Source organism: Rutidosis leptorrhynchoides, chromosome 9, assembly GCF_046630445.1.
Source record: "Rutidosis leptorrhynchoides isolate AG116_Rl617_1_P2 chromosome 9, CSIRO_AGI_Rlap_v1, whole genome shotgun sequence".
NCBI classification, from domain to species: Eukaryota; Viridiplantae; Streptophyta; class Magnoliopsida; order Asterales; family Asteraceae; genus Rutidosis; species Rutidosis leptorrhynchoides.
Genome location: NC_092341.1, coordinates 88,474,346 through 88,481,796, shown reverse-complemented (window position 1 = coordinate 88,481,796; position 7,451 = coordinate 88,474,346). Strand labels below are relative to the sequence as shown.

At 35.3% G+C, this 7,451-nt stretch overlaps 1 non-coding gene across 1 annotated transcript; it reads right to left on the bottom strand.

Annotated features, from left to right (window-relative positions):
- Window positions 1-1,702: 1,702 nt before the first annotated feature.
- LOC139869856 (small nucleolar RNA R71) lies at window positions 1,703-1,809 on the bottom strand. The gene has a single exon (XR_011766430.1). It is a non-coding gene; the product is annotated as a small nucleolar RNA R71 (small nucleolar RNA).
- Window positions 1,810-7,451: the final 5,642 nt, after the last annotated feature.

The window sequence follows — 7,451 nt, the reverse complement described above, 5'->3', positions numbered from 1 at the left end:
CGAGGTGAACCTGCAAAATCTGAGCCTGCATCTTATCTGAATCTGCAAGCCATGCGATCGCATGGCTGCAGTGTAGAAAACTCATGCGTTCGCATGAGGTAAGTTGACAGGGTCTGAACCTCGTACAGTAGGATTAGGGTTACGGTTATTATTATTATTATTATTATTATTATTATTAATTAATTAGATTAGGGTTTTATTCAAATATTAATTAGTTTAAGTTTTATTTAATTTAAGTGTTAATTAGTTTTATTAATATATAAATTAATACTTTTATAAAATAATAATATAAAAATAACATTTTTATAAATATAAGTAATTTTATCATTTTTATATCTTTTTATAAATTGTATATTTTTAACGTTTAATTTGTAATTTGTAATTTATCGTTCGTAACTAGTTTTAAACTTAGTTTTTGCCGTAGTAATTTTATATTTCTAAATTTTTAGGCTTTACCGTAAAATCCCTTAAGTGCTTTTTCTTTAGATTAAGATTTAGGCGCTTTAGAATTTTACGACGTCGCTTATCGCTTTAGTTTTAAATAAATTTTAGTACTTTTTAAGTTATTGCCTTTTTGGATTTAGAATTCCTTTTAAGTTTTAATACCTTTAGACGCAAGTTTTAATTTTTAGTTTTTAGACTTTTAAGTTTCGATGCTCTACTTTCTTATTTTTATTTTTTGACTTTTTATTTTTCGACCTTTTTCGACGCACTCTTTTTCTTTCTCATTTCTACGCTCTAGGTTTTAGGACATAGATTTTATCTTCAAAATTTCGACGAAAAAATTATTTTAATTGGTTAAATTGATAGACATCCAAAATTTTTTGGTTCGTAGTAATAGTTGGATTTGTTAGTGGCGAGTTGTGGGCTTCCGATTTAAAGGGTCATAGCTACCTGCTGTATCTATTGGCTATTCGAAACGTGAGAAAAATCAGAAAAGTCTATTAATTTGATAACTTATATAATTTTTTATTTTTATAACTAATAGGATATTCAGTGAATGCACGGAGTAAAACGTTCACCACCTTTCATACGTTCACCACCTGTAACTCGATCAAGACATCTAGCCAATATCGTCGCCGTTGATTTTTCTTTAGAATCATCATCTAGTCGACCAAGTTCTCCAATTCAAATTTCCGATAATCCATTTTTTGAACCCGACCTCACAATTGAGAACCCGGAGGATATTCAAGGACAATTCAGAGATCCTGAACCATTAATATTTCCTCCGGAACCACCAATCATACAACCAGAGATTGTCAAGGAAGAAACCATTAAATCAGAATCCTCTAGCGATTCAGATTCAACAAACTCAATTATGGAAAATCAGGAACCTCTAAGTATGAAGGACCAAATGAGGGCTACACGCACGGGCCAAGGTCATTCAATTACTCAACCAGACATTAATGCGCCAGATTATGAAATCAAGGGACAAATCCTACACATGGTAACTAATCAGTGCCAATTTAGTGGTACGCTGAAGGAAGATCCAAACGAACATCTTCGTACCTTTAATAGGATTTGTACTCTATTCAAAATCAGAGAAGTTGAGGATGAACAGATCTATCTCATGTTATTTCCCTGGACTTTAAAGGGAGAAGCCAAAGATTGGTTAGAATCGTTACCTGAAGGGGCGATTGACACATGGGATGTCTTAGTTGAGAAATTTCTTAAAAGATTCTTTTCGGCATCTAAAGCCGTGAGACTTCAAGGAGAAATTGTTACGTTCACACAAAAGCCAAATGAAACTCTATATGAGGCGTGGACAAGATTTGAAAAGTTGTTGAGAGGATGTCCTCAACATGGTTTAGACACTTATCAAATAGTACAAATATTCTACCAAGGATGCGACATTACTACAAGAAAAGACATCGACATAGTAGCTGGTGGTTCCATTATGAAGAAAACCGCAACTGAAGCTTATAAAATTATTGATAACACAGCCTCCCACTCACATGAGTGGCATCAAGAAAAAGACATCGTTAGATCATCTAAAGCGGCTAGAGCCGATTCTAGCCATGACTTTGATTCCATTTCCGCAAAGTTAGATGCTTTCGAGAGACGAATGGAAAAGATGACTAAAGATATTCACGCAATACGAATTAGTTGTGAGTAGTGTGGAGGACCACATTTGACAAAAGATTATCTCAGTATTGAACAAACAATGGAACAAAGAGAGAATGTTTCATACATGAACCAAATGCCTGAAAATAATTATCAAAATAATTATCAACCGCCAAGACCGAACTACAATCAAAATCAGAATTATAACCGAAATGTTCCATACAACAACCAATAAGGTCCTAGCAATCAACAAGTATCTAATAATACTTACAACCAGCAAAGACCTATTTTTCCAAATAAACCACCACAAATCGATGATAAAAAGCCAAATTTAGAAGATATGATGTCGAAGCTAGTTGAATCTCAAACTCAGTTTTTCACATCTCAGAAACAAACCAATGAACAAAATGCTCAAGCATTTAGAAATCAACAAGCTTCAATTCAAAATCTGGAACAAGAAGTAAGTAACCTAGCAAGGTTGATAGGTGAAAGAAAACCAGAGAGTCTACCTAGCGATACAAATGCTAACTCCCGGAATGAAACAGCTAAAGCCATTACCACAAGAAGTGGTATTACACTTAAACCACCTGAAATACCTGTAATTTCTGATGACACTATTCCCACTACACAGGCATCACAGCCTGAGCAAGAGAAGGAAACAGAACCGGTAGTTGAAAAAGGTTAATGAAGATAACACAGTTAAGGCAAAACCTTATGTTAAACCATACCAACCACCACTTCCTTACCCAAGTAAAATGAGAAAAGAAAGACTTGAAGCCGTGCAATCCAAATTCTTGGATATGTTTAAACAAATAAATGTCAATCTTCCTTTCATTGATGTGATTTCAGGAATGCTAAGATATGCTAAATTCCCGAAAGATCTAATCACAAATAGAAAGAAAATGGAAGAACTCTCGGTTGTTACAATGAATGCTAATTGTTCTGCAGTGCTGTTGAATAAACTACCAGAAAAACTCTCTGATCCAGGAAGTTTCATAATTCCATGTTTTCTGGGTAGTCTTAGTTCAATAGAAGCATTGGCAGACTTAGCTGCTAGTATAAATTTAATGCCGTATTCACTATACGCTAAACTAGACCTCAGAGAATTGAAACCAACATGAATAAGCATACAACTAGCCGATCGATCAGCAAAATATCCTAGAGGGATAATGGAGAACATGCTAGTTAAAGTTGGTACTTTAGTATTTCCAGTAGACTTTGTTATTCTGGACATGGAAGAAGATTCTCGAGTTCCTCTTATATTAGGAAGACCATACTTAAACACGGCTAAAGCAATAATAGACATGTTTGGTAAGAAACTGACCCTAAGTATAGAGGACGAGAGTGTTACCTTTTCTGTTGATAGAGCCATGCAACAACCGCAATCTGCAGATGATATATGTTATTACATTCAAACTATAGATTCACAAGCAGAATTATTACAAGAATTTCTAGAATTACAAGGAACAGGAGAATGTTCTTTAGGAGAAGGAACTGAACCAATTGATGAAGCTGAAATATTAGCCGTACTCATGGCTAATGAATACGAACCAACAACAGAAGAACTTCAAATGTTAAAAGAGGAAGACAGATATCGATACAAATCATCGATAGAAGAACCACCGATATTAGAGTTAAAGCTACTTCCAAACCATTTGGAATACGCTTATTTAGATGGTGAATCTGAATTACCTGTAATAATATCATATTCACTTACGGAAAATAAAAAATCTCAACTCATTTCTGTGCTAAAAGCTCATAAACCAGCTATTGCATGGAAGATTCATGACATTAAAGGCATAAGTCCTTCGTATTGCACACATAAAAACTTTATGGAAGAAGGTCATAAAACATATGTGCAATGCCAATGAAGACTAAATCCAAATATGCAAGATGTTGTTAAGAAAGAAATTATTAAACTGCTCGATGCAGGTTTAATTTATCCAATCTCTGATAGTCCATGGGTAAGCCCATTTCAATGTGTACCTAAGAAGGGTGGCATGACTGTCATCACAAATGAAAAAGATGAGCTTATTCCTACTAGGACTGTAACAGGATGGCGTGTTTGTATTGATTATAGAAAACTAAATGACGCCACCAGAAAAGATCACTTTCCCTTACCTTTCATTGATCAAATGTTGGAAAGATTAGCCGAAAATAGTTACTATTGTTTTCTTGACGGTTTCTCCGGATACTTTCAAATTCCAATCGCACCCGAGGACCAAGAGAATACCATGTTCACGTGCCTTTATGGTACTTTTGCTTACAAACGCATGTCATTTGGACTTTGCAACGTCCCTGCAACCTTTCAAAGGTGCATGATGGTGATTTTTCATGACATGATAGAAGAATGCATGGAAGTTTTCATGGATGACTTTTCAGTCTTCGGTGATACTTTTGAAACATGTCTAGTTAATCTTGAACGAATGCTTATTAGATGCGAGCAATCAAATCTAGTTCTTAATTGAGTGAAATGCCATTTCATGGTTAAAGAAGGCATCGTTCTTGGTCATAAAATTTCAAAGGAAGGAATTAAAGTGGATAGAGCTAAAGTAGATGTAATTGCTAAACTTCCACATCCCACCAATGTTAGAGGAGTTAGGAGTTTTCTAGGGCATGCCGGTTTTTACCGACGTTTCATAAAAGACTTTTCTAAAATTGCCACTCCTATGAATAAACTCCTAGAAAAGGATGCTCCATTCATCTTTTCGAATGGATGCATCAAATCTTTTAATATTCTTAAAGAAAAACTCACTAATGCGCCGATCATGATAACTCCAAATTGAAATCTACCATTTGAACTCATGTGCGATGCAAGTGATTTTGCAATGGGATCCGTTTTAGGATAAAGGATTGAAAAACGATTTCAACCTATTTATTACGCTAGTAAGACGTTACAAGGAGTACAAACGAATTACACAACTATTGAAAAAGAACTCCTTGCTATTGTCTTTGCTTTTGACAAATTTCGTTCATATCTCGTTCTAGCTAAAAACGGTGGTCTATACTGATCAATCTGCTCTTAGATACCTATTTTCAAAACAAGATGCCAAACCACTATTAAGCCGTTGGATCTTACTCTTACAAGAGTTCGATATTGAGATCCGAGACAAAAAGGGAGTAGAAAATCTCGCGGTTGATCATCTTTCTCGTCTTGAAAATACCGAATTGGAAGTTCTAAATGAATCAGTCATACAAGACAACTTTTCTGATGAATATCTATTGAAGATCGATTATAATGAAATTCCATAGTTTGCAGACTATGCAAACTATTTAGTATGTGGATTCCTTGAAAAAGGGTTGTCGTACCAAAAACGAAAGAAATTCTTTAGTGATATAAAACACTATTTTTGGAAGATCCAAATTTATTCAAAAGTTGTCCCGATGGAATAATACGCCGATGCGTATTCGGAGATGAAGCTAGTCAAATCTTAAACCATTGTCACACAGGACCAATAGGAGGGCATTGTGGGCCTCAACTCACAGCAAGAAAAGTTTAGGATGCTGGATTCTATTGGCCTACAATTTTCAAAGACGCACACCTTCTTTGTAAATCCTGTGATGCTTGTCAAAGGGCCAGAAAAATAAGTCAACGTGATGAAATGCCACAAAATGTCATTCAAGTATGTGAAGTATTTGACGTTTGGGGTATTGACTTTATGGGTCCATTTCCAAAATCTCATAATAATCTCTACATTCTCGTTGCCGTTGATTATGTATCTAAATGGGCGGAAGCACATGCTCTCCCAACTAACGATGCACGAGTTGTAGTCAACTTCTTAAACGTCTTTTTGCAAGGTTTGGAACACCGAAAGATTTAATAAGTGATCAGAGTACTCATTTTTGTAATAATCAACTTGAGAAAGTTCTCAAAAGATATGGAGTAACTCATAAAATCTCCACTGCTTATCATCCACAAACAAGTGGACAAGTTGAAAATACCAACCGAGCTTTAAAACGTGTACTAGAAAAAACTGTAGGATCGAATCCAAAGGATTGGTCCATGAAATTGGAGGATGCACTCTGGGAATTTAGAACAGCCTACAAAACTCCAATTGGAACCACACCTTTTTAACTTGTTTATGGAAAAGCATGTCACCTTCTAGTATAAATTGAGCACAAAGCATTTTAGGCTTTGAAGACATGTAATCTTGATTTACATGAAGCTGGACGTCTACGGTTAAGTCAACTAAACGAATTAGAAGAATTAAGACACGAGGCATATGAAAATTCGTTAATCTATAAGGAAACAACAAAGAAATGGCATGATAAAAGAATCAAAAGTTCAAAAGAATTCAAGGAAGGAGACAGAGTTCTTCTTTTCAATTCACGATTCAAGCTATTTCCTGGAAAATTGAAATCAAGATGGTCTGGACTATTCATAGTCAAAAGAGTTTTCCCATACGGAACAATAGAGTTAATAAATTCAAAAGGGATTGAATTTAAAGTTAATGGTCATAGAGTTAAACATTACATAGATAGTCCAATGGAAGTTGAAGAAGAAGTTAATCACAATTTCGATACCACAGCTAACTAAGTGTGGGAAGATTTGAATTTTTTAAGGGTAATATGTATTTCTGTTAGAGTTAGATGTTCTGTTTTCATGTAGTTCTCGAGAATGGAATCCGAATGGTGTTTCCCTAACAGACCCTAAAGAACTAGTCTTCTCCCTCTATTCTGAATTTTTATTTCTTTTAGGTTTTACGAGATGAAGAATTCCTTTTATCTAAACCATGGTCTACTACTACACGCTATGGTTACTAAACGTAATAATAACATCTTCCCGAGTGAACTGGTATCATTCATAAGAGGAAAAATGAACGAAGTAAGGAAAGAACTCAGGAAGAATCATTATAAGACACATTTTGGTAAAGGAAAATCAAAATCCGCAACAAAAAGAAGAGCACGACACCTTGAAAGATGTCATAAATGCGGAAAATGGTCACACGAAGGGAAATATTCGAACAATCAAACACATTCCAATACCGAGTTCGTTACTTTATGCAGAGAAGGACCGTTCATATGTTTAGAAGAAAAGTTATTGAAGAATCGAGGTTACGCCTATGTAGCTATGGAAAACAAAATCGAACGACTCTCCTATGAGTCGGCTAAAGCAGGTCTCTGAGAATTCTTTCTCACAGATGGGGAAGCAAAAAGAGAAATACAGATACAGACGGTGCTTCATCGTCTAGACCTCATGAACAAGAACCTAAACAAGAACCTGATCAAGAACCACAACCGGAACCACAACCTGAACAACAACAACATTATGATCAACACATTCTATATTATGAGCCGGAACCACTATTTTACGCTCATTATCGTCAGTTTCAGCCTCACCCGAGAATTGTGCACCCACTTATCGATGACCAACAGTTACATCCCAA